Here is a 20,252-nt window from a genome sequence, read left to right as displayed (position 1 = left end):
GCAAGCTAGCCTTTGGGTTTGGAGTCCCTATTTCTAGATGATGGTGGAGGTTTGATAGTACTCAGCCCAACTTTCCAGCTTAAGTAGTCTGTGTGTGGGAGGTGTGGAGGGGAATAAATACCTTGGTTTTAGTATTAAGGAAGAAATGCCAGTCTTTCCTCCTACACAATATGTCCATCTCCCCAAAGACCATATCACTGTAACAAAGCCCTGCCTATGAATTTCAGATGCTTAACCTACAGTTTACAATGCAAGACCCTATAAACAGGTGTTCACATCAGCAATGATCCCCATGCTAGCCTGTGCTTAATTACTTAACCAGTTGTGTGGACAAAGGCAACCTGTGTGGTTAATATTACAGACACTTTAGCAGCTGTCTGTGCTATTGTTTTTAAAATATAAACTGTCCCTTACGGTAGAAGCCAGTCAGCAGTTGTTTTAAATATGAACAATTAAGAGAGTTAACACACAGCTTCTCAATTTCATATTCATAACTGTCAGAAAATCCTTTATAATTTTAGTGTCTAATGCAGCCCATGTACAGGCTGAGCATTAGGCCAAGACTAAATGAATAAAGATGGCTACTAACAGTTTACTTTTTGCCCAAGAAGTCTCAATGAATCATTTTAAGTCTACTGGAACAACACCAGTCCTCATCTGATCAAGAAAAGGTAAAAGCGCAAAAGGCTGTTCTTTCAGATGCTCTCTAAGATGTGTGGCATACTCTGCAGCCAGTCTAAATTATTATATAGATGCATACATACTAGAGAGAAAGAAGTCCACATTTTAAAGTGAGAAAGGCAAGTTACCAAGAAATATGTCATATTCTTATTAGTGAAGACATATAAATTCTAATTCTAAAATGTTTTTGAAAGGATACATATCAATACAATCAACAATAACCTCTAAATAGTGGGATCATGATTTTTCATTTAGGTTTGGATGGAGCTACATGCCCAGACAATGATTTTTCTTTTGCATATTATTATTCTATGATATTTTGATATTAAACATAAATAATTTGTTAAATTATGGGTAAAACCAAGATAGGATGTTAAATTCTGTCTTTAGGTGCAACTCACATATTGTTTTTAACCTTTAAAGAAGAGAAACCTGACAACGTGCAGAGTGAGAGCCTTTGGAGCACTCAGCCCTAAATGAGATATGTCTTTATCAAGCCCCTTCCCTCAAGGCTACAGGATCTATGCTGAAGAGGAGTTGAGATTTTAAGAGCCAGTAGTGGTGGAGGACTGCAAGGAAACAGTGTTTCTCAGACATAACAGTACTGGTACACATATGGACTCATAGGGACTGTGATAGTATGCATAATACTGGCACAAGTTCAAACCGGGCAAAATCCTAGCACTGAGAAGGGGAGGTAGCACAAAGTCTCATCCCTAACTGAGAAGGTATTTGCAACTGATTCTTGTTGGGAAAAGGGAAATCAATTTTCTCCAGTGGAGTGTCACTGGGTCTATTAACCATACTCCAGGGCAGGTCCATGCTTGGGAATAGTTGGGCAGTACAAAATGGACCCCATGTTTTCTTGTGCACTCTTTGTTTTGTTTTGGTATTTTTTTTTCTTCTTGTTGTTTGTTTTGATTTTGATTTCTGTTTTTGTTTTTTCTTTTTGGGAGAGAGAAAGAACATGAAGATGGATGGGTAGGGAGGGAGGTAGGGAAGGTCTGGGAGGAGTTGGAGGAGGGAAAAGAATATGATCAAAGTACATCATATGAAAAAGATAGTAAATAAAAATTTTAAAAAGATGTCTGAGTCAACTCCTGGTCGATTACATTACTACTTAAAATATTATAATGAAGAGGGAAATAAAAGGACAGAAAATAGCTTCCAGTACCTGTTTTGTTTAAAGGCTTCAGGATATTTTGTGATTGGAAACACAAATTTTAGAGGCTACACAAATTTGTTGTCACACAATTATCAATTATATATATCTATATATATACATATATATCACATATCTTAGATTCTAACTTGTAAAATTTTAAGTTTTAAAAAGTGACTTTCCTTAAAAGACTGTCTCCACAAAGATTGGTTAGGACTTTAAAGATAGGGAGGTATGCTATAACATTATCTGTAGAGAGCTTTATCTTACTGATAAAAATCCCATGAGATACCAAAAGAAATGACTAATTCAAACCGTTAAGACTCTTTCCATAGATGGTAAATTACCCTGGCCCATTTTTTCAAAGACATCCTGCTGCGATGGCTAATTTTGGTTATTAACTTGACATATCTGGGAAGAGGAAACCTTAGTTGAGGAATTGCTTCCACCAGATTGGTCTGTTTACATGTCTGTGGGGCATTTTCTCAATCTCTGATGGAGGAGGATCTAGCACACTGTGGACAGTACCATCCCTAGACAGGCAGTCCTGGGCTGTATAAGGACAGTAGCTGATCATGCCAGAGAAGTATGCCAGTAAGCAGCATTCCTCCATGGTTTCTGCTTCAAGTTCTTGCCTTGTTAGAGTTACTGCACACTTCCCTTAGTGATGGATTATAACCTATAAAATGAAATTATCCAGTCCCTCCCCTATGTTGTTTTTGATCAGTGTTTTATCACAGCTACAGGAAGAAACTAGAATACCCATAACGTCTAGGTGAAGATGCAGAGGAAAAACAGCATTATTCTCTTTTACACCACTTACGCTGATATGATAATGGAGACGGCAAAGCTAAAAGATATATGCAGTAGTCTTTGAAATTATTAGTGTAGACTGTAAGACACAATTTTCTAATAAGTGTCCTCTCTCACACTTACATAAATGAAGCTTTGTCAATACCAGTTTCTGCATCTTTAAATGGAGATAATAATATTTATACTATAGTGTATTAAGAGGATGGAATGAGATATATTCATACTTGCTCCACATTGGAATTTTAATAGATATGAAGTGTATGCATTCAGCTGTGAGTACACACACACACACACACACACACACACACACACACACACACACACACACACCAACTAATAAAGCTCAAGTGAGAAATCATCTCTACTTATAATAGATATCCACAGCTAAGTGTTGCACATAGATCAAATTCTCAGTGCATGGCCATATAAGTTTATATCTTATCTTTGTCTTGCCTCTTTTTTTCTGTTTGTTTTAGTTTTGGTTTTTCGAGACAGGGTTTCTCTGTGTAGTTTTGGTGCCTGTCCTGGGTCTCGCTCTGTAGACCAGGCTGGCCTTGAACTCACAGAGATCATCCTTGCTCTGCCTCCCGAGTGCTGGGATTAAAGGCATGCGCCACTGCCACCCGGCTTTGTTCTGCCTCTTAATAGTTGTTTCTTCATTTATATTCCTCTTTGCTACCATGGAAATATTAAATAATATTAACTATCTGCTTAACAGTATAGTTATAATGACTAAATAATGGAAATGGACCATGATGGCACCTGATATAGAATAAAAGCTTAGTGTCTTTAATACATGCCATTACAAGAGTCAAGTTTCAAAGATTTCAGTGGGAGATTTTACACGTTTTGAAGTCCGGACAGACTAATTACAGCACTATGACAATTTTTAGCCACTTTTGGGACATTGAGAAAGGTTGCAAACAGATGTTTATAAAAATCATTTTCACATTATCCCATAAAAACAAAGACTTAATAAAGATCAGACAGGAAATCAGAATTTGCCAAAGTTCTGACTTTTTATTGATTTCACGAATCATCATAGGCTAGGGTATTTTTATGCCCTTGGGAAGTAATGAAAATCTTTTATAACTATATATTTATTTTTCTTATTGTCATCCAGTGTGTATAGAAATGTTGCCAGACTGCTTTGTATTACTTCTCTGCTTTAGGATTCCAGTTGTTTGGACAGATTTGACCCTAAGGGTAGAAAGAGATTATTTCTAGAGATTCCAGCCTGGCTTGAATGATGCATCTAGTAAAAACAGTCACCCATTTTTCCCTGCTCCTAGTAGAACAGTTTTACCAGGCAACCTACTGACCTTTAATTTGCTTTCCCGAGTAGTCTATTCATTGGAAAAGGTATGGGGGTTCGGGGCATGCTTTTGTAAGCACATTCTGTTCCATGCTATGCATTACTCTTGCTATACAAAAACAAGCATGGCATTTATTTTAATTTTCCATTCTGAATAATGACTATGTGCCTTGTGTGTGCTACAATGATAGAGCAATAAATGGGACAGTGTCTTCTTTGGGACCTACGGTGTAGTGTTTGCAGTCTTTTGCTCTAAAAATTAGTCTGACAGAGATGTGTTAAGGCTTCTTGTCTACCCTGCTACATTGTTCTCAAGGAGTTGGGATGATAAAGGCCATATTGGATCTGGTTATTAAAATGAAAAGTCAACCTTCTGCCTGAAGATGTTTTCACTCAGCTAGGTTAGCATACAAGGCTAATGAGAATCCAGAGACAGAGTGGCCAAGATTAGGGTCTGCTCTTTAGGAACATATATAAAGTCTTGAGGGAGAGAGGCATGATTGGAAGGAATTTCAGGAGTAGGTAATATTGTAATTGGCTGAAAAAGCCTAAGACTGAATTGACTGGGAGGAAATGTATAGTCCAAGGGGGATACATTGTATTGAGCAGAAAAATCTGTATGTATCTATAAGAAAGCCAGTAGTGATTAAAAACAAGAGATTATGGCCAGATGACTGATAACGTTTTATGTACCACATTTAAGGCTCTTGAATTTCAGATATGCAATAGGGAGTAAATTGTAATATATAGTGTTATTTGATGATCATGTGGTAGATTAATTTGAGAGGACAAATAAGAATTAGGAATTAACTGGACACAGTAGATAAAGGAATAAATGATAACTTGAATTTTCTAGTCTTATACATATTCGAGAATAGTGGTTCCATCAGCTAAGATAGAACTTGCAGCTGGAGGAAGTGCTTTCAAGGAAAAGGCAAAGAGTTCCGTTTGGTATTTGTCAAGCTGGAGATGCCTTCAAAACATTTGGGCAGAGATGACTAGCAGGTCATTAAGCACTGCATGACTGAAGTTCAGGAGAGAGGCTTCGTCAGAGTTAAGAGCAATTTGGGACTCACTGGATGCATGGTAAATGAAGCCATCATGTAGGAAAGTACACAGACTGAGATTCGTGGCTTGCTGATCAGATTCTGGGAATTACTGATATTTAAGAGATGAGCTCAGGAAGAGGAATCTTTGAAGAATATGGACAGTAAATATTCAGAGAGGCACAGAAAGTAAGTGCACATTCCACAAAGCAAGGGAGCAGATTTTGAAAAATGGAACAAGCAATAACATCAAATACTGTAGAAAGATGCAGTAAAATAAAGACAGAAAACTATCCGATTTAGAAATATGGAGGTCATTAGAGACCTTAATGAGAGCAATTTCAGTGAAATAAGACGAGCAGAAGCCAGACTGCAGAAGGTTGAGGAACAAGTGGAGGCAATGAATATAACTTACACTTGCATTTTTCATGACCCTGAAAGAGGTGATATTTTCTTAGAGCAAAATCAGTTACTTCAGGTCACTGTGCCTGACATGTCCAACACCATTTCCAGCATAGATTATCTGGCGCACACACACACACACACACACACACACACACACACACACACACACACACACCACTGAAGAGCTTCCTTCCATACCAGCTGCCATTGATTGGACCATGGTTAACAACTGGGCCCCCAAGGGGCAGTTGATTCATAGCTTGCCTAGTAAGTAACACATGGCATGGTATGTGATAACAAGGTAATGCTTAATTGGATAGTAAGCCAGTTTAACATAAGTAGAAAAGAGTGAACAGATATGCAGAAAGAAGTGAAGCTCATTTTGTTTTAGGTTCCCAGAGTAATTTTTTGTTGCAAAAGAGTCCAATATGAAAAAAAATATATTAGATATTCCCAGTTTCATAGCTAATGTTATTAAAAATAGTCAATGAAGACCCCTATGCCATTATTTTCCAAAGGCAAGTGTATTTACAGTTGTATGCTTTCATTTATAAGGTATAGCAAAAACTATCAGCATAGGTATAACTTATATCATCACTTTATAAGTAGTGAATTGACAATATCAAGGCTTACATACACATGTGTTTACATTTGCATTGCCTGAATTATCCCAGGGTGTGATACCATTTCACCTAACAGGTGTAGGCAAATTGCACACGAGAACACATGATACAGCAGTCAGTACCATGATCAGGATGAGAGCCAATGTATTATGACACTGCAGTAATCAGTAATCATTGTGATTGACTTGCAACTGTTTACTCGTTATGAACTGAGTAGAAAATACACATTGAATAATTCTCCCATCCCTGACTCAAACAAAAATGCATTAGACAGTCATGAAGATTTCAGTACTAACCTAGTCTCCATATGAATAGTCCAATTTTAAAGTTATTGAGTAGATATTTAAACCACAATATGAAAGTTTATCTCTATCAGTTTCCTTTCAATAATGGACTTCAGTGATCCCAAATTCTATCACAAAGCCTTGAATTTATAAAGTGGGATTCTGTCCAGCCTAGTTATATCACACAGATTTGCTGCATACATATCAATGAGGTAAAATATATAGCTAGATCAGAAGCTACATCTTTCTAGTATTAAGTCTTGCATCTATGGACCATAAAAAGAATGTTGGTTTTATTTTTTTTATCACTTTTATAGTCTTCTTAACTACAACAGAAGGAATTCATGTTTCTTTTTGTTTCTATTTTCATTGAAATAACCATATATTAGAAATGATTTTACATCAAATTATTGTGGCCACCATAGGTTTCTAGTCTCACTATAATTGGCCCAAAATCTCTTTTATTACTCCTAAAATCTTGAAAATAGTAGACTGGCCAAATTAATCACTACAGTGAGGTTTTCCACCCTTTAAGTCATATTCCAACCTGCCTTTGTAAGCAGTGTTCTCAAAGAGACAGTACTCCCCAGCTCAAAAGGCCACAGTGGATTTGAAATAAGACTAATGTGGCTCAACCTTAATTTGAAGTGGTTAAAAAAAAAGACAAAACTGTAAAGGAAATTGTTACAAGTTAACTTTCAGAAGGACTTCAGAGAGCTCACAGATTAAAATTCACCGTAAGATAAAACACATAAGGATAAAAGTGAACAGATTCACACTAAAGGAAGTCGCTCTGGGAGATTAGAATATCTGAGTGATATATTTGGATCTAAATTCTGTGGCAGTGAAAATGTCAAGGAGAAATCTGTAAAGTATGCATTTTGTGGATTCTTTTTGTTTGTCCATAAATCCTATTCCACCCAATCTGATTCTTCCTCAGTCTTGACTGTCCCCATTGAATCTAGCTAAGTTTACCTTCACAACTGTTCTATGGAAATGGCAAGCTATCCATATGTTAGATTTTTATGTATGCACTATGCTGTCTCCTCCCTTCTACTAAAAACTACCGCCAGGTGGTGGTGGCGCATGCTTTTAATCCCAGCACTTGGGAGGCAGAGCCAGGCGGATCTCTGTGAGTTCAAGGCCAGCCTGGGCTACCAAGTGAGTTCCAGGAAAAGGCGCAAAGCTACACAAGAGAAACCCTGTCTCGGAAAAAAAAAAAAAAAAAAAAAAAAAAAAAAAACTACCAATCTTTCAAAATACAAGTAGAATATCTTACTGAACCTTTAGCCTTCACTTATCTTTCTTATAATTCAGCTTTTAATTTATAGGCAGCTTCATACTCCTCACTATCATTTTGTGCACTACCTTTATGAGAGTACAGCATTGGGATAGGCCAGAATGTATCTCTACCACCTCTTGATGAGCTCTCTCAATGCAAAGAAGGCATGAATTAAATGCATATTGATTCTTTTTCTTAGTAAAACTTTTATGAGCATTTATAGATACATAAATATGTCACTTGTTCCCCTATATACATATTTGTGTGGGATAATAAATAGTTTACAAATGCTATGTTTTCAACAGAGACTTTTATTATGAGTCTAATTGTAAACTCTTCTAGAGATAGCCTTGAATTTTTAAGAGAATTGAGAGAAAAGGATAATATGTGTGGTTAAGTTGTGAAGTAGTGCATAAAATGACATTTAGTGGCCTGGAGTGTTCCACTGTTGACTACATAAAATGAGACAATGAATTGAAGTGAAAGAGACTTCCTTGGAAGGCTCTTTCCTGACCGACCGCATTACAGTGTCATTTTGAGATGCTCCATTTTATCCTATTCTGAATACTAGTCACAAAGAACCATAACCATAAATATCAAAATCTCAAGACCAAGGCAAAATTTGTACACACTGCTTCTAACAGATTCTGTCAGGATTACTGAACTACTTTTGGAAAGATGCTTCAGTAGCAAGCACGTTCTTATGGATTAGGAAAAAAGTGATTTAGGGAAAAAAATGTAAAGTATAAGGAAATTTCATAGAGTATAATTCTACCAAAATACAAGATATTTTCTACAATGGCTGCGTTTACAAATAGGCTTACCTTGAATCCATATCATACTCCTACAGTAAATATTAATAGTTTTCTTTTACTCTTCATTTTCCTTGACCTCACTGTAGCTCATGATATTGTTAACAATTAAGCCTGGCACAAAACTTCTTTCAGCTTGTATACTATTGCTGTTCTTTCATCTTCAAACTACCCCTTTGATTGGTCTGTGTTTTTAAACTACTGTTCTTGCACTTTCGCGGCCTTCTGCTATATGCTGGCGTTGCTGCTCACCGCCGCGCTCATCTTCTTGGCCATCTGGCACATCATAGCATTTGATGAGCTGAAGACTGATTACAAGAATCCTGTAGACCAGTGCAATTCCCTGAATCCTCTTGTTCTTCCAGAGTACCTCATCCATGCTTTCTTCTGTGTCATGTTTCTTTGCGCAGCAGAGTGGCTCACACTGGGTCTCAATATGCCCCTTTTGGCATATCATGTTTGGAGGTATATGAGTAGACCAGTGATGAGTGGCCTGGACTCTACGACCTGACGACCATCATGAACGCAGACATTCTGGCCTACTGTCGGAAGGATGGTGCAAACTAGCTTTTTACCTTCTAGCCTTCTTTTTACTACCTATACAGCATGATCTATGTTTTGGTGAGCTCATAGAACAACACAGAAGAATCAGTCCTGTTAAGACTAAGACCTAAGAGTTAGCCTATGGAATCTGATCAGTTACTTTAAAAAAAATGACTCCGTATTTTTAAATGTTTCCACATTTTTTGCTTGTGGAAAGACTGTTTTCATATGTTATACTTGGATAAAGACTTTAAATGGAATTACGTATAAATTAATATAAAATGATTACCTCTGGTGTTGATAGGTTGAACTTGCACTCTTAATGAACAGCCATAACCCTCCGAGTGATTGCATTAATTACTGATTGCCTGAGTCCATTAGGAACTTTGTTTAGAGGGCTTGATATAAATTATAATATAATTTAAATATAAATAAATATAAATATATAAATTAGCTGTAGATACAAGGTGCTTCTGGTGAACTGAAAATGTACATCTGACTTGTGGGAAACATGGTAGGTTTCCTCAGTTATCACTGTAGATGATTATGTATGGACACAACAGTAAGAAGAGTAGGATTTCTTTCCCTGTCGACTTGAATATTATCCCTCTATATTGCATGAGAGAGGGAGTTCCCTCATTTCTTCCCTATGAATATGTGATCTTGTGCGTTTATTCTTTGCCCTGTCCCATGCTATTCTATGTATTTTCCATAAGCTAATGTTCATGGGTATATCCATCTATGTGGAAAACTTCAACTATTCTTGCTTCTCCATGGTAATGGATATAAACTCTGCATTTCCTAGGTTCTAAGTTACAGCTTCAATTATCTTTTAATATTTCTCCTGATTGTACTAAAGCTACCTTATAGTCAATATTTAAACTAGACTGATTTCCTCCTTTTCAGTTGTTTTACCCCTTTTCATATTTCCTTGCTTTGAACATTTGGACCATGTTATTTGTCGAATTGTTTTTCCTTTAAATTCCTATTTTTTGAGTACTTAACTACTTATATACAAGAATGAAATAACTTGGAGATGATAGCATCTTTGTTGAGGTAGACAAGATAAATGAAGGTAGTAGGGTGAGTATGGTATAACCTCCACATTCATGAGACAAAGACAGAAGGATTAGAAGATCTAGTCTAGCTTAGGCTACATAGTAAATTTGAAGCTAGACACAGCTATATAGAGAGGTTAAGGGCAGTAATGCCTGCATAGAAAGACCTTATCTCAAAATAAAATTAAATCATCAGCATGGCACTTAATACCTTATAATTCATATCATTACAACAAGGAACAAGTTGGAAACAAACATACATTAAGAGAGAGTAACATTTGAGGATGAAGGGAAGAACCAGTTCAATGTTTCTACCCATAAAACCACCAGGAACTAGGAGACAAGTCCAGGTCCTTTCCTAATACCTTCTGAGGGCACATGGCCAGGTTCATATCTTGATCCTAGTTTTCCAGCATCGAGAACTAAAAAACGGTACATTCTTTTTGTTTATGATACTCGGTTTGAGGGGCTTTGCTATCGTAGTCCTAGAAACTAATATAGCCATTCTATACCAACACATAAAATGAATTAATACACAAATAAGTAATCACAGATGTCTTTTTTCTACTCAGCAAATCAGTTACTTGTAATTACTGAATAATTTTCTTTTTGAGAGAAGCATTTTGTATAGCCTAGATTGGCCTTGAAGTCACACTTTACCTAATGAGCCTCCTAAGTGCTGGAATTATATACCATTCCTAGCTCCTGACCCATTCTTGGATCTGTTTCCTCATTATCATGCCCATTAAGCTCTACACTTCTTTTTAACATTAAATAATAATAATAATAATAATAATTATTATTATTATTATTATTATTATTGTGTGTGTGTGTGTGTGTGTGTGTGTGTGTGTGTGTGTGTGTGTGTGTATACACAAGCATGTGCTACAGCTCACAAGTGGAGGTTAGAGGACAACTTTCAGGAGTTGGTTCACTCCTTCTACCATGTGTTCCAGTTATCAGGCTTGTGTGAGAAGTCCTTTTACCCACTGAGCCAGCTTGCTGGTCACTATTGCCTACATTATTTAGTCTTTCCTGCCCTTGGTCTTACCCTCATTCAGTCAACCTTCCACATTGTTAGGAAATGGTCATTCTATGAAGGCATGTCTGATTACATTACTGAAAGTTATATCCTGAAACGGCTCTTCACAATATCCACTTGACTTCCTAGTTTTTGTATCTATATTCCAGCAATGCTAAGCATTTGGCTCTTCCCTGAATATATTATGTTTCCTACTATCCGCCTCTTTATTGGATCTTTCTGTTTTTTTTTTTTTTTTCATTTCTTACCGAAGAAATTCTGACTTATTATTAAGACTCAGCTTGAGGTTTATACCATGATTGTTCCTGTCTAATCCCTGCCCCTTTCACTACAAACTGTACAAAGGCAGGAACTTTCATATAATAGGCATAGGAAATTATATATAAATGAATACACAAGTGAACACATTCCTTTGTTTCTCCCCAGAAAAAGTAAGAATATTATAGGGTCCAACATTCATTTAAATAATTAAGTTTGTATGTGTGTGTACCCATACATATGTGTTCGTGGCATGAAACGTATTCATTTGTTAAGTCAGTTCAGCCTCAAATGCCTTTTCTGGTAAAGAAAGCAAATCATATCTGTCTTTCATAGTTGTCCAAGAAACACTGCACATCTTTTAAAACTTCCACCATGCTTTGAAGCCTCTAATATGAGAGGTCTACTGGAGATCAGTTCAATGGTCATTATAGGGCAGAATTAAATTCATCGTTCCATTCTTTAGATCTTTAATTTTTTTTAGGTCTGTCAACTCTCCTTAGTTATCTTGTGGGAGAATCACAGGCAGTCAATTTGTTCTTCCAGCTCTTTAGTGACACCTGAGAAATGAAACCTCACCTTTCTATAGAATGCCTAATTGCTACTTTCTTCTTCAGTAACAGAAATCCTTCTTGATAGCATTCTATCTTATGGAGAGAAGGGGTTAAATGATGCTCATTTTCCAGAAGGTTGTATAGGATAACAGACCCTTCACTCCCCTTGCCTCCGAACACTTCAGTGACTTCAGTCATTCCATGTTTCTTGTGGTAGAAAGTGCCTGAGAACATCTTTATTGTCTTCAGATGGTAAGAAGACCGTGCCTAGGAAAGCAAATATCCCTCTTCTTGCTCCCCAGGTAGTCCTAGAGTACACACACACACACACACACACACACACACACACACACACACACACAGAATCTAGTTAACACATCACAAGAAAACATACTGCCAAGAAAAATTCAGTGCTTTCTTGTGAAAACAGTAGCAAGTCCCTCCGGAACAGAGCATTGAAACTGTTCCACTAAGCCTTTAATGTGAATTTGCTCAATGGGACTGTGCATACAGGTGTACAACAATTATTAGATTTGATATCTGAATGAGCTCAGGTTCCCATTAGAGCTTGACTGCTTCAATGACCCCATTATTTTGCTTCCACTGCTCCCCGAACTGATCAACTTAATTATTCTGACTAACGAAACATTTAGGACATGAATTTCTGATTTGTTTTAAACCATGTGGGACATCTAAAAGTGCTTCACTTAAAAGAATCACAATATAGAAGAAATGACTATGAGGATATGTTAGAAACTGGGAAGTAGAGCAGAGCCATGATCCATGCTGGGCACAGATACTCTACTTTCCTGGAATAGCTCTTCTCCTTAGATTTCTCCATGGTACCAGCCATGCCTTGGTGATGACTCTCATCCCTGGACTATGCAATGCTAAAAGCAATGTAGCTGTGGTCGGGGATAGGAAAGAGGTAGAAGTTAAATTTTGTATTTTCTGTTATAAAACATTCCAATCCTTAATGTAGCTAATGTTCAAAAGGACAAATAAAATGCTTTGCAGAGCTGGCCAATCTTAGACATTCTTTTGTAAGGATGAAAAAGAGAAGTCAGAAAGTGGGACCAAGTTCAGAGTTGATGTGTAAGGAACACAATCTCTTGTTAGTTGAATGTTTTGGTCAAATTACAGTCTTTAATATAAAGCATTATATAGCCCTTAAATATTGGATTTAAGTATTAAGTATAGCAACACGGTATATCAGCAATTGTACGTCCTTGGCATAAAAAATAATCTTGAGAGAGAAATAAGTCATAGTTGATTAATAACTGGTCTCTTTAAAAGCAACTCTAACATTCCCTATTACTTTAGTTTTCATTGATGACTCTTAAAAAACTGTGTATTTACCTAGAGGAAAAGAAGGCATTAAAGTGTCACTGGTCCCTTAAGTTTTACAGATGCCAGTTTATCTCTCATCAGTGAAAGCATTTGTCCTTTAAACGAATGGAACAGACATCAAAATGGTCCCCCTTGCCCCTTGCCTCCTTTCACTAATGATATGGTAAGGGCGGCTGCGCCTGTAATAAACGTGTTTGTGTCCAGTCATATTCCCATTACTTTACAATCTAATTGGACTCCTTAAAAAATAATAAATAAATAAATAAATAAATGAGGAAGGAAGTCACAAGGGAGTAGCACAAGTTTCTGCTTCCAGGCACTCCCTGGCATCAGCCTTCACTTCGCACTTCTGCTCAAAGTACCTGATTTGACAAAGCACACAGAAAAGTCAGAGAAGAGTCTCTTTACCCTCACTCCCAAACTCTCTGACAGGAGTCAATAATGATTCTTGCACACAGCTACAGTCTAACCATCGGAGATGAAGGTGTGAGGGGAAACTTTCAAGCTATTCCTTACAATCTTTTATTAAAGAAGGGTGTAAAAATACATTTGCCTTTGTGGGGCAATTTTCCTCCTCCGGTTCAACTTAATCCATTTTAACAGTTGGCAGTTTAAATAACAGAAGTTACAGGCTGCCATGCACAGACACTTTGCATGCCACATGAAAGCGATGAATTCAGAGGAAGGAGCAAAAGCAGAAAGAACCTGAAAGAAAAGAAGCCCTTCTTCTATATAAAAGAATTTCTTTAATACCAACAGCTGGGAAAAATTTCTCTGAGTTTGTGTCCTTTTATCGCTTCACAGAAAGCAGCCATCATATCTCCTATCCCAACACTACATGTACCAATGGACTATCAGAAGGCAACGACTCTTCCCCTAATAATGCAATCATCATCTACTCTATTTTTAATGCACTCAAAACAAGGTTTCTTATTGTATAATAACAGGGAGAGTCCTCTTTGTTTGCAATGTAAAATGATGTATTACATAATACAAGAATCCTAAAAGCAGTCTATCCATAACTACTATTTTTTTAGGCTAAATAAAATATTAACATTTTTTATTCATGTTTGGGTTAACATTTGCAATTCAGCTTTTTGCAATATTTAAATGGAATTGCATATGCTATGAGGAAAAATTTTAAAAAAATACAGCAAACTTTAAGATTGGTTCTTTCTTGAGTGCCTTATCATCCTTAATGTCCACACTTACCTTATCAAATCCTTAGAGGAAACTTTAAAGATCTCAGATTTGATATTAGATTTTATGGTCCGGTTATTACTTGTTCACTATATATCTGTGCCCAACTACTGTGACTAGATTTTGAACTTGTGCAAAATGGTCATGTAGAATCAATGTAAGTATTTTTTTAAAAAAAGATCTATTTAGGAGTTAAGAGACAGATGCCTCAGGGCTTGGTGCTCTTTCAGAGGATCAGAGCAGGGCTCCCAGCACCCATGTAGAGTGGTTTTACAATTGTCTGATAACTCACTGCAGTTTCTGGCCTCCATGAGCACTATATACACATGAGTGTGAGCGTGCATGTATAAACACACACACACACACAAGCATAATAAATAAAATAAATCTAAAATAAAAGGACTATTTGTGTGTAAATGCATATGAGTGCATGTGTGTGTGCCCACTTGTGTGTGGAGGACAGAAAGGTGTCACATATTTTCTATCACTCTATATGATCCTCTGAGGCAACTTATTACTTAAATGCTGAGATTCAAATTCCAGTCTTCATGATTATACAGCAAGAGTTCTTGATTATGGAGCCTTCTCTTCATCCCAACAGAAGTACATTTTATAAAATAAGTATTAGTATTCATAACATAATTCACAAGATCCTAGTATATTTGGACTATAAATTCTAGAACCAAGAAGGGGAGGCAGCAAGTCTTTAGGTACATGTTGGTACATAAAACTAGCTTCCTACACACTTGTGCCATGTACTAACTTTGGCAGAAATGATGATGGTCACATTCTTAGAAGGCCAATCATAAGTACATCTCCTATAGGCCAAGTGTGGATATTTTCTTTGGAAGAAATAGATTAAAATATCAGTAATAATTAGCAAGTATATGTTAGTTCATAAAGTACATCCCTATTGAGTTGTGAGATGTTGTATCTCCCTCCATGTTCAGATGGGCAGAAATTTTACATCAAATGATTATCTTCCCTGCAGTATTTTTTGATACATCATAATATTACCCAATTTGGGATTTGGTAATATTCAGACCTTTTGTCCTCAACTGATCCTTTACAAAGAGAGTGAAAACTATCTATTACTTGATTATCAATGGAAAACTAATTGCCCCATAACTTTCTTTTCACAGGCTACACATTCTCAAATCCATCAATTCCACAGCAGAAAAAAAATCTGGTAGCACAGCATCTCTCAATGCATATATATCAATAAAGTAAAATATATGCATATTTATAAGAACTCTTACAGATTTATATAATAGTTTGTGAATAATAATAAGAACATATAATTTTAGAACTGAAAAGTATTTTATGGATTATTTAACTGAAGTCCAACCCTTCATTATATAGACAATGACACTAATTTTCAGGAAGAGAATTGACCTGTCATACATATTCTATACAATGAAGAAATGAAACTGAGAGGGAGTGGGATGTAAGGTAATGGACCAGATAACCATAATTGGTCTATCATTCATTTATTGGATAATTATATGATTCAACTTGGATAAAATGCATATTTATGAAGAAAGATAGTGAGAACATGACAGCCAATGATCATCTGATGATTCTAAATAATAATCATTCTGGTGAAGTAATTAGGTAGCAACAGTGAGTTTGAAACTCTTGCAATTTTATAGTAATACAATATTCAACAATTTAAAGTCTGTAGGTATACAGTGATACAAAGATTTGAGAGGAACTGACTATAATTGTATGGGCTAGCACCTTGGTGAAATACACTTTGAGATGGATGAATAGCTATGGACTTAAACATATATAACCACATATCTGATGTTTGATACTATACCTTCATTAAAAGCCATTAGCCATAATTAAGACTGAAAAGTTAAAAGCCAACTGCATTGCCTTCTCAGGTAATTTCATCATGGTTTACACTGCTGGCCAAAAGAGACCACAGCTGCAGCATCACACTGATACTTACTGTCACTGCTTTTGTCAATTTTTGTCCTTACTTTAATGTTATTTATGTACAGTATTTGACTCACTATCTACATCATTTTGCTGTGAGCTGGGTATTTTTAATTCAAAGCTAACTGTCAGGTGAACAAGTTAAATGGGAGCTCTGTTTCATAAAGTCTCTGTTTCTAATTATTCTCCAGAATTATTATGAGTTGTACACTTTCCATAGAGGTATTAAGAAATTTTCTAGAAAGCAATACCTTTTGGCATGCATTCTGTATGCCACTTACTATTGTGTATCTATTTTTAAAGTGCTATACACCATGAGCCTTTGACTTACTTCAAGTCTATAATTTTGTGAACAATTACTTCTTACCCAGCTTTCTTACTACTAGGACTAGAACAAAAGGAGATGGATATTTATACATACATGGTTTATGTAAATGGGTCTCATCAAATTTTGGCACAAATTCCTATCGCTCAAATATATCCTTTTCCCTGTCTTAAACAAGACAGCTTTCCAATGAATCTGTGTACAAGATCTATACATACAAGCAATGCTTCCTAGTTCCTCCTTAAAATACTGGTTAGTGAGTGGGTACCTTTTTCAATAATATTCCAGTAGCCATATAGAAGCTAGTAATACTGTATCTCAGTACAAACTCTTTGTTTCAGTGCTGGGTTCTGAACCCTGGGTCTTATACATGCCAGTCAAGCACACTATCAACTGACTTGCATTTCCAGGTTAGTTTCTTTTATCAATGCCATCTGTTTTTCTTAATCTTTGTGTATATGATGCTTGTGCATGTGTATGTTTGTGTGAAAGTGAGCATGTGTATGCCACCGAGAACATGTGATGCTCAGAAGACAATCTCAGGTGTTTGTTGTTCCTTGCCTTCTGCCTTATTTTAGGCAAGGTCTTTTGTTTGCCATTGTGTAGGCTATTGAACTGGAAGCTGCTGTGCATTCTACTATATCCATCTCTCATCTTGCTGCTGGAATGGTGGGATAAGGAATGTACATGTTACTGTGCCCAGCTTTAAGTATACTCTGGGAATCTGAACTCAGATCCTTCTGCTTGTGCAGCAAATGCTTTATCTACTGAGCCATCTCCATAGCTCAGTGCAATCTTAATGATGCCACGTGATAACTGAGAAAACTTCCTCCAGGTTACAAAGCATTACTGTTTCAAGCATTACTGTTTCATCCATTGATGGTACCATTTACATAGTCCAGTAGCTCGGTGGTTCTCCACCTGTGGGTTATGACCCCTTTGGGGGTAGCATATCAGATATCCTGAATATCAGATATTTGCATTATGATTAATTACAGTAGCAAAATTACAGTTATAAAGTAGCAACAAAATAACTTTATAGTTGGGAATCACCCCAACATGAGGAACTGTTTTAAAGGGTCACAACATTATTAAAGTTAAGAACCACTGAGATAGCTTATTATTATTATTTTTGGCTTAGAAATTATTATTTATGGGTTTATGAATTTTTTTCATAATTTGTAATATTTGGAGTTCATGTGATGATAAATTAACTTCCCACTGTTATTGGTCACTATGCCAATATCATGCTCATTTCTTAATAAAACTTCAAAAAAGTTTTATCAGCTCATAACTTTATTTAATTAAAATCATTAAAGTAGAAGAGAGCTTTGCTTCATGTTTGGATTCCATTTAAATTGCTTATATAATTTTAAACTGCTTTGTATCAAAATTTCCAAATGCACTTATAAAGGAATTTTATAGCAACAATATACATTTTTAACGAGGAAATACAGTTCACTTATTTTTTAAAAAGATCTTTCTTTAAAATATGCTGCTTTCTAAAAAAGATGTTATATGTTTTAAACTAAACTATAACCCAAAGTAGACAGAGCAGCTTCTTTCCAGCAGCAAGCAGCCACTTACAGGGGCACAGCAGAGGAAGGGCACTTGCTGGGCTGGACTCTGAGAACTTCAGATAATGATCTCTATTAACTATGGAGTGACACAGAGGCATGATTCTTGGTACATAGTAGTTATTCAATACACTAAATGCATTAGCTACATACAAATCTGAATTTTAGTATCTGAATGCTCAGTATATCAACCTCAGGGAGAAAGGGGAAGTTTTCTATCATGTTTTCCCTACTTGAACTGCCTTGTGACACCAGCCTGCAGGTCCCTCAAACAGCTTATAAGTTCAAGAAACAGCAACTGAGTATTAAGAGGAAGGAGGGAAAATAAGGTAATAAAAAGCTTATACTGTTTATATTTATTTATTGGGAGCAAAGGATTGACACTGTGGAAAGATTTCAAGCACGATAGTCAGGATTTATGAGGAAAAGATTTGTTTTCTCATTACTATAATAAACAGTGATCAAAAAATACTTCTTCAGACTTCTAGTAGATAAAGAAAGGAGCTACAACTTCAATTAAGTCTTTGATTTATAGATAATGTTGCAATATTACAAACAATGAACATCATATTCCACTGCAATCTATTTGCAAAGATGTGTGCATGTGGATTTGTTTTAGAGGAGGGATGGAGAATCATCTTTCATTTCATTCTTTTCAAATTAGTATGCACTTAAATAAATAACTGTTCCAGAAAGAAAATGCAAATGAACATTAAACTCTTACATTCTTTCAAATCCTTTTCCAATAGATGTCAACATACATGCATTATCATAGCTATAATCGGTGTTTATATACTCTCTTGTGATTTTATTCTTTCACTTAACATTGTTTCCTATACACATTTTCATGATTTGTCAAGCAATCTTACCACCATCAAATGAACCTGTTTCCCTATAATTACTCCAACACCTCACTATAAAAATATATATGCTGCTAGTTTACTGTTACTTTAATTTGCATTTTTTGTTTAGTAGCAAAAATGTTTTCCATATGATCATTATATAAGATGTTTTACACATAAATTTTCTCTCTTCACTTTTCCTACAATGTCAACTGCCTCATGACACATAACTGCAGGTTCCTCAAACACATTATGTCCAGTATGAACATAATTGGATTTGTTGATGAATTTGTTTCAGACAGCTGAGCACAGGGGCTACAACTCATATCTTTCTTTCTGCAAATATTTTATACATGGCACAGATTCAATATAGTTTCTACAACCAAATATTTTCCAAAGTCTAAAAATTGCCACAATGGCACAAACTTGGTTTCATCTTTTTAGACCATACAAACTCTTAATCTAAGGATGCAATCAAGAAAAATAAGAAAGAATGTGGAATATTCCCTTACATTGTGTGAATATATGTCACTGTGATTGGGTTAATAAAGAAGCTGACTGGCCAATAGCTGGACAGGTAGAGGCTAGGCAGGACTTGTAGACAAAAAGAGAGTGCAAAGAAGAGGAGGAGTCTGAGAATCCCAAGAAGATGTGGAGAAAAAGAGATGAACTTGCCATACTGAAAAAAGGTACCAAGCCACATGGCAGAGGATAGGTAAGAAATATGGGTTAATTTAAAATGCAAGCTAGTAACAAGCCTGAGCTATTGGCTGAGCATTTATAATTAATAATAAGTCTCAGTATGATTATATGGGAACTGGCTGGCAGGACAGAAAAGTCCACCTATAAAAGTTGAATGATTGAAAGTCTTCATTGGACAAATATTTCAAGAAAAATTTCTTGAAATTTCTTATTCCTCTTTCCAAATGAAAAGCATACTCTTGCTTGCTATCAGCTGTCACACAGCAAAAAGGAATCTGCCTGTATTCAAGTCCTTACAAAGTCTTTAACTATGAAGGACATTTTCTAAATTATTTTTAACTTAAAAATACTGCTTGCAGACCACATATTAACTCTGGAATAACTTCAACTGATAAGAGCTTCACATGCTTATGGAAGTAAATTTACAAAATTGG

General features: G+C 36.0%; 1 protein-coding gene and 1 pseudogene across 3 annotated transcripts in view; one reads left to right on the top strand and one right to left on the bottom strand.

Moving 5' to 3' along the window:
- Positions 1-20,252, bottom strand: part of Diaph2 (diaphanous related formin 2) — a 765,516-nt gene that overhangs the window by 14,888 nt on the left and 730,376 nt on the right. The window lies entirely within an intron of this gene.
- Positions 5,325-9,056, top strand: LOC128113473 (protein cornichon homolog 1-like; annotated as a pseudogene).

The sequence above is a fragment of the Peromyscus californicus genome, unplaced genomic scaffold (assembly GCF_007827085.1).
Source record: "Peromyscus californicus insignis strain IS unplaced genomic scaffold, ASM782708v3 Scaffold_10__1_contigs__length_136768540, whole genome shotgun sequence".
NCBI classification, from domain to species: domain Eukaryota; kingdom Metazoa; phylum Chordata; class Mammalia; order Rodentia; family Cricetidae; genus Peromyscus; species Peromyscus californicus.
The sequence above is the reverse complement of the archived record's forward strand: the minus strand, read 5'-3'. Positions and strand labels throughout refer to the sequence as shown.